Source organism: Macaca mulatta, chromosome 9 (genome assembly GCF_049350105.2).
Source record: "Macaca mulatta isolate MMU2019108-1 chromosome 9, T2T-MMU8v2.0, whole genome shotgun sequence".
NCBI classification, from domain to species: domain Eukaryota; kingdom Metazoa; phylum Chordata; class Mammalia; order Primates; family Cercopithecidae; genus Macaca; species Macaca mulatta.
The window spans coordinates 102,595,034-102,609,663 of NC_133414.1; the positions used below are offsets into that span (position 1 = coordinate 102,595,034).

The window sequence follows — 14,630 nt, forward strand, 5'->3', positions numbered from 1 at the left end:
CGACAGAGCGAGACTCCGTCTCAAAAAAAAAAAGAAAGAAAAAAGAAAAAAAGAAACTATTATCTAGGCAATTCTTCAGTTCTCCCCTTTGTGAAGACTCAATAAATGCAGACTCCCATTATTCCTCCACCAGCCTACCAGATTTCATCTACAAACTGTAGTGCTGGATATAGATGACTTGAGAGTCTAGGTGTGCATGCAATGTGATGTATGACGGTAGTGGTGGTGCGGGAACCTGTATCTATTTGGCTATCTAGCACATCTTGAGACCATGTAAGAGGATTAGAGAAATGCACAGATTTCCTACTTCTTAATTTTCTTTATACTAGGATTTTATATACAAATACATTTAAGACACCTCTGATGTTATAAGGTGAACCCCGTCACCTGTCACAGGTGGTGTGAACACTGTGAGTTGCTGACTGGTGTCCCTGTAAATTGCAGAAGCAGGGATATTGGAATCCAGCAGTGGTGGTCCGTGCTGATGCGCACGTCTTTCCAGGCTTGAATCCTTTTCATTACCGATATAAATCAATCTGTCAGCCTCCAGCGGTTAATACTGTAGTGAATTTCTTTAATTCAACTCCAAACTCTAAAAGTGTAATCTCAGGGAAAAGTTTCTAAAACATATTTTTAAAGTGTGCATTTCAAAATATAAAACAAAATAAACAGGATGTGTATATATGTGACTTTCATCTTTCAAAGTTTCTTATAATCTGTCCTTAACTTTTAAGGATCTATGATGTCTTCTGCTGATAAAATGTTAATTTGAAGTTCAGAAATTATTTTCGGCCAGGTGTGGTGGCTCACGCCTATAATCCCAGCACTTTGGGAGGCCGAGGCGGGCGGATCAGCTAGGTCAGGAGTTGGAGACTGGCCTGACCAACATGGTGAAACCCCATCTCTACTGAAAATACAAAAATTAGCCGGGTGTGGTGGTGGGCACCTGTTAACCCAGGTACTCAGGAGGCTGAGGCAGGAGAATCACTTGAAACTGGGAGGCAGAGACTATAGTGAGCCGAGATTGCGCCATCGCACTCCAGCCTAGGCAACAGAGCGAGACTGTCTCAAAAAAAAAAAAGTTATTTTCATTTTACTTTTTTCTTTGGTTTAAGTAAAAGTAAATTCAGTACCTAAGAAAACAGTACATTTAGATCGATGCCATTTTTCTGAAGTTACTTCTTGTTACTGATCTAGTCATCTCCCTTGCTCTCTGAATATATCCCAAGGGAGAGAGAGAGCGTGAGATCTTAAGTGATGTTCGCTAGTTGTTAATGATAGATTCTTCTGTACAGCAATTTAATATGTTTTTACTTCCCACCTACTTTTCTTTATTGCTTGCATTTATATAATAAGCATATATCATTTTTATATAACAGTAAGATAGATGAATACTATTAAAACCTCAGAAGAAAATAAAGGGGAAGGAATACAGAGCTCCCTCAAACCTTATTTCATCACAAGCAGTTTATCTCTTTATTCCCATTTAATCACTTCAGCCTCAAGGTGAAAAAGTGTAACCCATAGACAGAGGTAATCCTGTCTTGATACAAGAAAACATTTGAAAGTTGAAATAGTTAAAAGTATGCTCCTATGAGCTAGGGCTCATTTTACTTCCATTTCTTAATTTATAATCTTTGTGTATTTCCTGGAAATAAGCCTCCTGAAGGGAATATAAAACACAGATAGAAAAATGATGTCAACCAACTGAGCCCCCCACTGCGGTCACACATGAAGTCGCAGATGAGCAAACTACGGTACAGGAGAAACCACTTTTAATTTAATTACTAGGATAAAAGTTACTTTCCTTCATGTTTCTCCCTCTGCTTTTGGGTTTCTGGGTTTTTTTAAATCACAAAAAACTTTTAGAAATTACAGAAAGCAGAGAAAATATGTACAAGAAGGAATAAAGATCATCATAATTTTATCTCCCAAAGACGACTAGCAATATTTTAGTTTAATTCAAGATTTTTTTAAAAGGATTTTGGTTGTCAATTGGGATCAAACTGTCTAAGAATGTTTACATTGCTTTCTGTACAAACATGATATATACAAAAGTTTCTTATGAGTATAACTCAGTATACGTGTAATACATGATCATAGAAGAAATTGGAAAACACAACGTTTTAAAAATCAATCATCCTGCCATCTATATGTAAACATTCTTGATACACATTCTTCCAAACTTTTTAAGAGAGTAATTAAACAAAACCTTCTGAATAGTTTTTATTTAACAATAGATCATAAACATCATAGGTACCTCTAATTTTTGCTACTAGAGAACTGAAATAAAAGATGTTTTAAGGTATATCTTTGTGTATAATGAGCATGTTGTCCAATTACTTCCTTAGGAAAAATATCTAGAGGTAAACTACTGAGTCACACTGTAATAACATTTTAAGGGCTGTTCATCTGTTTCTAAGACTAATTAGAAGGGTATACAAATTGGTAGTTTTTCCAAAAGTAAAGGACGTCCGCTTCACAAACCCTTACCAATTCTGAATAACATTACTAATCTTAGTATTTCAGTCCAAAAGGAAAAAAACAAAACAAACGATTGCTTATTGTCTTTTTATGCTTTGATTACTATAAAGGCTATAGAATTTTTCAGAGAATTACTATTTTTATATATTTCTAGCATTTCTTTCTATTGTCATCCTTATACTTTTGCTATTAATTTGCATTATTTTTAAATAGTCACATTATTGTTCCTTTGTCATCTGTTTCCAAATGTTTATAGGTATTTATTTTTCTTGTACAATTAACTTTTCTAATATTTCAAAGTAAAGCTATATGATAATTGATAACAGAATCTTTGTTTTTATTGTGCTCTTAATGAGAATAAATCTAGTCTTCTAGCCATTAAGGATGTATGTTAGTTTGAGATTATTGTGTCAACTTCTAATCCTATTTTGCTAAACATATTTTTAAAATCAGATGTTTCAGATTTTGTCAAATGCCTTTTTGGCATCTATTAGGAGAATATATTTTTCTCTTTGAATTTATTGAAAATATAAATTATATGTAATGCTTTTTCTAATATTGAACTTCTTTACATTCTGGAAATACATTCTCCTTGGTATTGAATGTTTGAATCTGTTCCATATGTCCTCATTTTAAAAAATGCCAATTATGCATATATTGAGCCCTTCTTTATCTTTTCTATTATTAAAATATTTTATTATTTTAGTTTGATTTGTTTTTTGATTTTCCCAAGCCATCCACCCTATCTTTGCCAAAATTGGTATTACTTTCTTTTTCTACTTCTTATTGTTTTCATTCTGAAATGTTTGTTTTATTGCCATGTTTTTCCTGAGTTTTTCCAACTTGCTATTAGATTCTCCTGTTATCACATAATCCTCTTCCTAAGCATTTTTTATTTTTAGAAATATCAAATTGTCTCTAATTTTTTTAAGAATATGAAAATCTATTGAACTGAAGCCTTCATTCTTTGGGCAACTCATTTAATAATGCATATTTATTTCCTTTTGTTTCAGATTTTTACTCATCTCTGAATGATTCATCTGCCAGATTCCAGATAAGGAACTGTATGTAGTAAATTGTTAAAACTTTATGTTGCTTCAGCATCCATTTTGAATCTAGGTTTAACTTTCTCATGCCAGAAGCAAGGCTTAGTTACCTTTGACACAGTATCCAGTTCTCTGGCTCTTCCCAGTTCCTCAATGTGGTCAATCCAAATGTCTGCCTCCTGGTGGCTCCCTCCCTATGGGACATACCAATACAACCTAGCTGACTCACCCCACTGACCCCACACCTACATAGACTGTACATATATGCCACAGTAACCACTCTCAGTCACAACATGACCCTTTGAGATTCATGCTGGCTTGCTCTAAATATGCCAGTTAGAATCTCCTGTGGGAAGCCTGCTTGGGTAATACTCCGCACCCTAATAAAGTCCTTGGCTCATAGATCTTCCCCCACACCACACCTATAGGTTGGGCACTCTGCTGGCTTCAGACTTCCTGTCAGCCCTCATTGACACTCCTCTTCTCTTTGGGATCTGTACGTAATAAACTGCTTCTGACATTTCATGTGTTTTTTGCTGTGTTACCTCCTCTGTCTTACCTAATTGACACACCCAGATCTAACTTTCCTTCTAGTCAAAGCTCTCCTGGACAGTGGCTATCTTGGTGTTATAAACTGGACACAGGTCAGACAAGAGCCATAGGGGTATCTGCCAGCACAGACAAATTTACTGTGAGAGGCACACCAAGTCATAGGTTGTACACTTAGGCATTAAGCATTAAGCCATCCGCCAGAATTTAAAAAAAAAAAAAAAAAGCATCCGTATCCCATGAAAGGCATATTGTAAATATCCTGGATTATCCCCCGGATCTTCATCAGGGCAAGGCTGGAGTTTATAGCCAATCTCCAGAGAGAGAGAGCTCAGGACAAATTAGAGAGGAATACAAGACTATTCTGTGGAGAAAATGGAGAGTGGAGTGTGAACTGGCAATCTCTAGCCTCTCTTTTGTCTGTTCTCTCCTTTATTCTCTGACTAAATCTTTTAGCGTCCGAGGGAAAAGCATAGTAGAGTTGGGGGTAGGGAGAAAGGGGAGTACAGAAGACAGTAATTCAAAACCTATGCTCTGAAGTCACCCACAGGATTCAAATTCCAATGCTGCTCCCTGCTAGCTCTTTGGTCTTGAAATAGTACTTTAAATTCTCTGTATCTCTGTGTTTTTTTTTTATCTGCATAGTCCCTTCATAGCTTGTTAAAAAATTAAATGAGTCACTATTAAATCTAGAACAGTTTCTGCCACATATAATAGTTCAACAAGGGTTAACATTATTATTAGTTGCTTTTGCCCCATGAACTTTCTGTTACAATATGCAACCGCTTTGTCCTTTTCCTTGAATCACTCTACCTTACTCTAAGCATCCACCTCAATTAGGAGGATTGGTTAGAGACCACAGAAATGACATAAGATGTATTCTTCAGTTGCAGTTTTTGACTTTCTGTGTTTTTTTGTTTTGTTTTGTTTTGTTAACTAAGTCATTACAGGGACATGCCTGCATTTCTCATGACTGCCTCATTCCTCTAGCTTGCAGTCAGACAGTCAGTGGCTTCTCATTTAAGGACTACAGTGCTTACTTTGGGAGAAATCCATATCTTGCAGAACACAAAGAATACCACTTGACTATCAACAAGCTTTCTCCTTTGTAGAGATATCTTTGGCCAGAGTACTTCACAGTTTGAAGTTGTAGTAGACATTATTTCTTGGGTCATTGTAGATGGTGGATTACTCCCTTTCTTTTTTTCCTTGCTGTTTCTGACAGGTTTCTTTTTTTTTTAAGAGGAGAGTAATAAATATGCCTTAATTTAAGATTTCTAAGCAAAAATCTGGAATACATTCAATAGCTTAAGGATGATCTGAAAGAATTCTCCTGTAAAATGGTCCAGGCTGAAATCAAATCAATGGTAAATTCATGATAAAATATAAAATTCTGTATGGCCACTATATTATATATACTTTCTACTTATTTTTAAGATTTTTTTTATTAGTTAATATTTTCAAACTATTCCACTTGGATTCTCCATATTATTAGTATTTTGTTTCTAAATTGATTTAATGTTTCTGGTTATATCCTCATTCTCATTTCAAACATTACATATGTATGACTTCTCTTCCTCATTTGCATTGCCAGGATTTTGGCTATTTACGAGACTTTTCAAAAAGCCCATTTATGGCTTCATTTATACTTCTGCTTTTATCGCTGTTTATATCTATTTCTATTTTCCTTAGCTTAATTTTTAATTTTTCTAGATTCTTGAATAGAATACATGCTTTATTTTTTATTCGTTCTTGTTAATAATAAAACCATTTGCAGCTAATCATTTTGCTCTGAGTATAACATGGTTATACTGGGTTATTCTTATTTGCATAAACATTATTTTAATGACATCAAAATATTCTATGGTTATAAAAGACTATAAGCATGCTTAACTATTCTCATTATAGTTTAGTTTATAGGTTAGTTTCATCTTTGCTAATAGGTTATAGGTTAGTTCCATCTTTGCTAATTATAAATAACTCTGTATATCATTTTATTAAAAAATACTTTTTCTTGATATAATAGGTATGTATTCATTTCAAATTTTTATGAAAATTTCATAAAGCTAAAGATTCATTTTCTACTAAAGAATCTAGAATATATCTCTTAATCAGTGTTCTTCATTCTTTTCTGGAGTCATATTATACCATTTTTTTCATAGCACTGTACTATATTTTCATTAATTGCCAAAGAAAATATTACCATCTGCTTAGCATCAATGACTTATGACACTAATTGTGCTAGATGACATAGTTAAACAGGATCTACTGTTAATACTTTTTTGTTCATTGCCCTAGATGGTCTAGGATTTCATTTTATTGGAGAAAATCTCCTGTCATCTTTGCAAATTATGTTAATTTTATTGATGGGTTGGTAAAAGGTATTCTGGACACCATGTATCGTTTTGTAGGCAAAGAATTTGACTGTCCTTCATAAAACCTTTGTGAAAAAGACAGTGAAATTGTTATGACAAGAATTGGACAAAAATAAGAATCCACTGGCAACATCCAACATTGGAGGGTGTAATTTAAAAAGTTGAGACCTTCCAGGAACAGTGCTAGAAATTTTATGTATGCTGGTCAGTACCTATGCCTATGACTAATCATAGGACTTTGCATGGAAATAACCAAAAACATAGGTACTAAAACTGTTTCTTCCTCCTCTCAGCAGTAGCTTGAGGTTCATTTTGAATCTACACAAATTGTTCTGTAATAATGGCTAATATCAAAACTATGATCAAACTTAAGTCAGGCAGTATGCTAAACTCTGTACATGCAAAATCTCATTTAATCCTCAAGATGACACTACCATTTTGATTTCATCAATGTGATACACTAAACAAATGAATAAACTACTCCTGCTACAAATGCTTACAAATTCTGAATAAAGTAAAAAAGAATCTTTTAAAATACATTACTAAGGCAGCTAGAAAAGTGTAAAATCCCCAGACATGAGGAACCAAAAGAGTGGTAAGCACACAAGTTGATGCTTCAATGGCCAGGATGGCATGAGTGGTGTGTAGAAGAGTATAGAACTCAGGAGATCTTTAATTGCTAGGGTGTTGGACATTAATATCTATGCAGAGAAATTAAACCTATGTGAGGTCAGGAATGGGGATGTAAATCCCAGTATAAAGACAGGACCCTTAAAGTGCTACCCCCTCACAAAATGAGGAGCTAGATAAAATGTGTCTATATGTCTTCGGATGCCACCAATAATATTTTCTTTATTTTGGGTTCTGGGTAAGTAAAAAAAAAAATTACTATATGAAATCAAAACCTCAAGCTTAAATAATCTGAGATTTAGAGTCCAATTTACAGTGTTCATGAGTGATGAGAATCCAAGCTGACTTCACTGAAGTATGTGGCAGAGGAAAATGAAAAACTGCCCTGAACCAATGTCATATGAAATTCCTACAAGAGAAAAAAAATGACATACAAGAACTTCTTAATCAAAAATTACAAAATGTGCTAGAAAACAGTTATCAGACAGAATAAATCAGATTAGCAGAGAACCTAGAAGGACAGATAATAATCTGAACAAATTTAAAAAATAATTTAAATGGCTAAAGAGATAAAAGAAAAAAATGAAAATCAAAGAATAAGGAATAACAAAAAATAGAAAGTCTAAGGAACAAAAGAACTTATAGAAATGAAATAACTATTTATTGAGATTTTTAAATCCAGTAGACTGGAAAAAACAACAAATTCTACATAGTCAGTGGGAGAATCAAGTAACAAAATAGAGCTGAGGAAATAACCCAAGATACAGCACTGAGTCATAAAGTGATAGAAATGTAAAATAGGCTAAAAGATACGCGGAACAAAAGGAGAAGATTCGACATGTGTCTTATTAGGAGTATGAGGAAAGGAAGATATGGGAGACCAATATTCAAAAAGGTAAGGTCTGTGAAACTTCCCAAGTTAATAAAATACATGTAGCATAAGATTGCATAAGCACAAGTCCTGAGCAAAATTAAAAAAAAAAAATACATGTATATTTATCACAGAAAAATAGCAGAATATCAGACATTGGAAATAAAAACATAAAAGGAGAAAAAAGAGAAAAAAACAGATTACCCTGCAAAGGAGTAATTAAAGTTATACCAAGGTTTTCAAGAGCAACATGGAGACCAGAAAAGAGATGAAGAAACTGAGGCACAGAAAAGTCACACATGGTCCTTAAAGACAGGTAGCCAGCATGTTGCAGAGTCAGATTTTAAGTAAGGTGATCTAACTCCAAAGCCACATTCTTCAATACCACAGAATGCTTTTCTGGATAACATTCTGGACAGTTGTCTTTGACTCACCTTTACTTAAAAAAAAAGAAAAGAAAATGAAAAACATCTTTCTCTCAGTAAGTCAAAATCTGAAATGGTTAGAAAAACCATGTGTGTGCCTTTTTGCAATCTGAAATTAATCTAACTAATATCAATATGGTTTACAAAAATTTAAAAATTGGATTTGGAGGGCAGCTCATGAGCAGTAGTAGATCGTGGATTTCTGCAATTGGTGGAAATTAAACTATATTTAGACATGTCTGAAGGTGAAACAGTTGACAATGTCATCCAAGTGGAAGCATGTGGGTGAGTTTTAATGCATAAAAATATTTCCAATTTTTAATCAGCTATACCATATGTAGTAATTGGAGAAATCTTAGTCAAAGGGTCTCAATTTCCCACGTCATCTCTAAAGCATATAACCTTGTGTATACATGAGCTAGGCAACAGATCTTTAATTTAATAAATGTTATATATGTATTTTAAATCTCACTAATAGAAGTATTTTTAAAATTGGATGGATTTTTTCTTTTTTACAGATTGTTAACTAGGTCTGTAAATAATTCCCCAAGGGAGGGACCAATGAGAATATGAGTTGAAATAAATATTTGACCTTCCACAGTGAATTATTTGAAGGACAATACATGCTCATATACATAAATTCCTTGAGCAACACAAGTCCTGAGAAAAATAAATTATAAATCATATCATAGCTCAAAAAGGGTAAAAAGCATCAATCTTTAAAGTATTTCTACATGTACCTGTATCAACTAGTGATCCATGGTACAAAAGACAAAAGTACTATCAGTTTATCACAGGAGTCCCAGAAAATTGCTGTTCTGAAATTAATATTTTATCTTTTAAATTAACAGTAACTATTAAATGTGTGACAAGAGAATGGTCAAAGGACTGCAATGGATTCTGTAGTCTAATAATAAACTAAAATTACTTTCATGTAACACTGCAAGCTCATTTTTTAATAAATGAGAGGCCTACGGGGAGGTGAGTGGTATAGCTGGAGTTTAAAAGACTGAGTTTAAATCCTTCCTGTCCTATCACCTTGGGGAAGTTACTTAAGCCTCTGTTCTTTCATGTGGATAAAAGAGATAATAGTACTTTCAGGCTTGTGGTGAGGATTAAACAGGCTAAGGTATATAGTAAGTACTGTACAACTGGGAGTCATTTTTATCTCCAATTAAATTGTGCCATCATTTAAAGCTGCTATGCCATCAAGGAAAGCCTATACTAGGAGCTTTCTAAGAACTTGTGGGTTCTGGTGCTGTCATGAAAGGCAGACACCCACACATACCTGAATTATGTATGGTACCTGGATACCCTAAAGAGGCAACCACAGGCATTGGCTCATTTTGATCCGGAATTCCCCACTCCCACCTCTCACAGGCACTAGAAATTGGCCCTAAAGAAGATGCAACCTTCACAACAGAGGAGATGCATTCTGCCCATCATGGTCATGACAGGTGTACTGCATCATTAGACAGATATTGCTTAGCAACCGATACTCACATTACAAAAGGGGGCGGGGGTTAAGTAAATGAGATGGGAATAGGTTGGGATAGAGTGTCAATCTATTCTACTCCATTTTGTGACTTGGGCAGATGGGACAGGGGCCCCCCAGGAAAAGAACTCAAGGATTATCCCAGTTCAGCCTTTGATATTTCTCATGCTATTAGGAAAAAATCCTCAACCTTTGTCAACTGTCTCTAATAGGCTAGTGACATGGTCTATTAAGGCACATCAAAACAAATTCTGACATCTTTTTCCAACCACATTCCCACCCCTCTCCCTTTAGGAAATGAACAAACTGGAATGAGGGCAGCTAATACTTGTCTTCTCCCCTGAGTCAGTCATAGAAACCCATTTCCTGTAATAGATCTCTTGTCTCCAAGAGCTTCTGTTCATTCAGTATGAAGTTATTGGGCACTCACCATACTATATTAACAGGTCCTGTTTGTTGAGTGTTCACTGTGAATTCAGGCACAGCATTAAGTGCTTTTATAAATGTATCATATTGTTCAAGATTCCCACCAACGCTGTAACGTGTATGTTTTCCATCTCACATGGAAGGAATTGAGGCACAGAGTTTTTAAGCAACTATACCAACAGGCAATATAAAGCATGGTCTAACTCCATTATCTCACCACTATTCTAAGCCTGGAAAAAAAAAAGAGATGTTTTCTCAAGGAGCATGGAGCCCAGTAAGAGAGATGTGCATGTATACAACTCACAACAAAATTAATAGACGAGTGCTCCAAAGAAGGTACATAAGCACTGCTCCTTTTCAAAATATATGAGTCCTTCATATTGACGTTAGCTAATGACACTTGGTAATGTACCAACGCATTCATACTGTGCATGAGGCATGGATATTGTCAACAGATTTATAACAATGCTGCATGAGAATCTATCTGAGCCTTGACAGCATCTAGAACCTTAGGCCTTTGGTCATGACAGTGTTTTCACCTGTATTACAAAGGAATGCTTAGTCAAGCCTGAGAAAACAATGAGCCAGGTGAAGACAACCTGCAGGACATAAGCAAATACTCACAGAACCTGCCTCAGCCTGAGATAAGTAATGAATGGAAATGCTCCTCCCTAGCAGGTAGCCCATAGAGCAAGGTTAACAGAGCACTTGGTAAACCCCAAGACTTAAGATTCCTGGGTTAAGGGATTTTACAAGGATCATATTGTAAAGTCCTGACAGGCTCCCTCACTTTGTTGGCTTTGATGGGTCAGTAGGCAATAAAGGTTTACTCTGAGATCTGATGATTTTGGCCACAGGATGAAAGAACAGCCTTGAGTCTCTACCCTAAATTGATATGCAGCCTGAGTCACTGAGATATATGTATGCTTCCTCCACCCCAGCCTCTGGACTGAAAAAGAAGGATTACTCATTTATGGAACAATAAATAAAGGGAGCTGATAGCCACAGAGAAAGAAAGGGCAAGGGCAAGAATTTAGAAAACTGACCATGAACAGGCATAGACATGAAATTGGAGGGTCTCTTTTAAAGCTCAGGTCCCCTGCAACTTCAACTAGCAAACTCTGATTTTTAGTCTTCTGACCCAAGTTAGAATTAAGTTAGAAGATGTCACTCACATCTTGATTCCTTCAGAGAAATATTCACCTCTATTACAACATTTCATGCCACATTGTAATATTGCCTCTCTTGTCGGATTAAGACCTCCATGAGGGCAGTGAATGTGTGATGTGTATCTTAATAGCCACAGCTTCCCACACATGGGAGGCAGCAATGCATAACAGAAGACAGGGCCTCAGAGTTGCACCCACCTGGAGGGGACACCCCTCAAAAATGAAAGGACCACATAGCCCAAAATGAAGGAGATGCGAGATTGAGGAGTGCACCCCCTGAAATTTACCTCTTGAGTCAGATCCCAGGGTCACAACTGCCAATTGCAAGTACACAGATGAGAGTGAATTAACTGGATAACACCCCACACCTAATTTATATGCAAATCCTATCTGGTCTACCTTCAGAACACATTTTGAACCTAACCACTTCTTACCACCTCAGTCTACCATCATGTCGAATCTGGTCTATGGTAACTTCCTAATGCATCTGTCTACCTCCACTGCCTCCCACCCTCAGTTTGTCATTAACACAGCTGCCAAAGAGAATCTTGTAAAAACAGAGGATATCATGTCCCAGTTCAAAACTCTCCACTGAATTTCCATCACACTTAAAATGAAATACAAAGCCTTTACCATCATCTAAGAAGTCTTATATGATGATACCAACTTCTCCCAGACACCACTCCTATTTCATTTCTTCCTACTCTTGCCTTCCCTGACACCAGCCTGTCAGAATGGCCTTCCTGCTATCCCTTGAGCACGTTTTGTATGTTTCTACCTCAGGGCCTTTGCACTGCCTGTTTCTTCTGACATTTTCACTCTAGATAACTATAAGACTCACTGCACATATTATTCAACTTTAGGCTGAAATACTACCTGTTTTGAGAGGTCTCTCCTATGCTCATCATCTAAAATAGTAACCCTATTATTCATCAGCCTCATATCCTGCTTTGTTTATCCTCAGAGGGATTACACTATCTAAATGATGTTATTTCTTTCTTTCTTTGATAATTTTCTGTCTCCTATACTAGAATAAGATACATGAGAGCAGGGACATTGTCTTTGTTCATTGCTCTATCCTCAAGGCCTGAAACTAAGTCACTATGCAACAGACTTTTGTTAAATAATTTGTCTTAAGAATAGCATGTTAGGCCGGGTATGGTGGCTCACGCCTGTAATTCCAGCATTTTGGCAGGCCAAGACAGGTGGATCACCTGAGGTCAAGAGTTCAAGATCAGCCTGGCCAACATGGTGAAACCCTGTCTCTACAAAAAATACAAAAATTAGCCAGGCGCGGTCGCACATGCCTGTAGTCCCAGATACTCAGGAGTCTGAGGCAGGAGAATCATTTGAACCTAGGAGGTGGAGGTTGCAGTGAGCCAAGATTGCACCACTGCACTCTAGCCAGTAATAGAAGACTTTGTCTCAATAAAAAAGAATAGCATGTTAAATGGGCCACAAGATCACAGGCTTCAGAATTTCAAGTGCACCTTGAAGTCAAAAAGTCAGTGAACAAGCCCACAAGAGGAACTCAGGTAAATATCTGTGAGCCCCAATCTTCCGCTCCACAGTCAAATTGCATAGGACATTCTTACACCAAGCTTAGCATCGTATTCCACTGGACAACGATGGCTTAAGGAACGAGCACAGGAATTAACCTGAGAACACTTGGGCATAAGCCCTGATCAGACGGTCACCAGTACAACTTAGGCAAGTTAGCTAAACCCCTCTTAGCCTTAATTTCCTGATCTATAAAAATGAGGATAATGATAATAAGTACCTTTCAGGACTGTGCGAAACAGTTTTAATGAGCTAATACATAGGAAATGGCCCAGAACATTATTGAAGTTCAGTAAATGTTAGATTAATGTGAATGTGGTCTCACCTGTTCACAGGCAGGGATGTCTCTAAGGTGACCATTCAAGGGATCCAGGCATTGAATGCCCTCTGCCAGTTCAAAAGTCATCTCCAAAGGCTCTTGGCCCTTCTTAGTTCCAAAGTCGATGAGATCCTGAAAAGCAGATATAGAACTAACTATAAAGAACAGGACCTTGTTTTATAAGTTACTATAACTAACATAAGCTGGTGAGTATGCTTTGTGAGCTAGCTGGTTGTAACTTTTGTCTCTAATCATTAAAAAGTCAGCTCTAAACCCTGATGTTTTGTCTTGTGAAAACACAAGAAGGCAACGGGAGTCACCAAGCCAGGATTTCTAAGCCTCTTTTACTCCAGGTCTTTCCCATTATGGTAACAAAGGTCTACAGAAAGGGTGGCAAATGCATGAGAAGTGAAGCTGCCATGCCCTCCCAAGCGTGTGGAAGACACTACAGATTCACATGGCCTGTTTCCAGTGAGCCCCGACATGACCTCGACAAAGTGTTCCTGGCAGGCACTGACAATGAATTTCAGTTGAAGCACATGAAAAAAATCCGTTTCCTATCCCTAAGGATTGCTGAGAAGGAAGAACAACAAATCTCACATGAACCCCTCACTCTGCACGCCAGTGTGCTCAACCCAAAGCCTAAAGAAGATAAATTACTCACTTTTTCCCTTTTCGATCCCCCGCCTTCCCTCAACTCTGACCTGTCCTGAGCTCCATCATGCTTTGGCTATTTGGAAACTGACCACATGTATTCAGTGCCACCAGCTGGCTAATTAAATAGAAGTGTCTGTCTATAGCATTCTCCATGAAAGATATTAATGAAAACATTCTATTTTGTGTTCTTTCCTTCTCCTAAAAGAAAGTACAACGTAATTCCCTTATGATAAAAATGTATTTCACAATTCAAGATGACTGTTCACAAGGCAGAGCTATTATCTCATAGATGAAGAGACCTGGGTTCAGAGAGGTTAAGTGACTTGCTACATGTCACTCAGCTAAATGACAAAGCTTGGCTAAAAGTCAAGTTCTCTAAATTTCAGTTGAGAATATGTTCGCTCCACCAGTAAGCCTGTTCAGTAAGCCCCGAACAGCTAAGATGGCTCCAACCCAGATCAATTAATATCATTGTTGACAGTATATCTCACTAAACATTGGGATAGAGACAAACTGAACATTTTCTGCAGAAGGCATGACATTCTTGACAACAAAAATATGTGAACATAGGCTTCATACTTGCTCTTTGAGTTTTGTTTTGTTGTTGCTATTGCAATCAACTTA

The 14,630-nt window shown here is 36.6% G+C and overlaps 1 long non-coding RNA gene across 1 annotated transcript in view; it reads right to left on the bottom strand.

Annotated features, from left to right (window-relative positions):
* Positions 1 to 14,275, bottom strand: part of LOC144331169 (uncharacterized) — a 338,119-nt gene extending 323,844 nt beyond the window's left edge. The window contains exon 1 of the long non-coding RNA XR_013398123.1: positions 13,356 to 14,275. This is a non-coding gene — a long non-coding RNA (uncharacterized LOC144331169). The remainder of the gene's footprint in view (positions 1 to 13,355) is intronic.
* Positions 14,276 to 14,630: the final 355 nt, after the last annotated feature.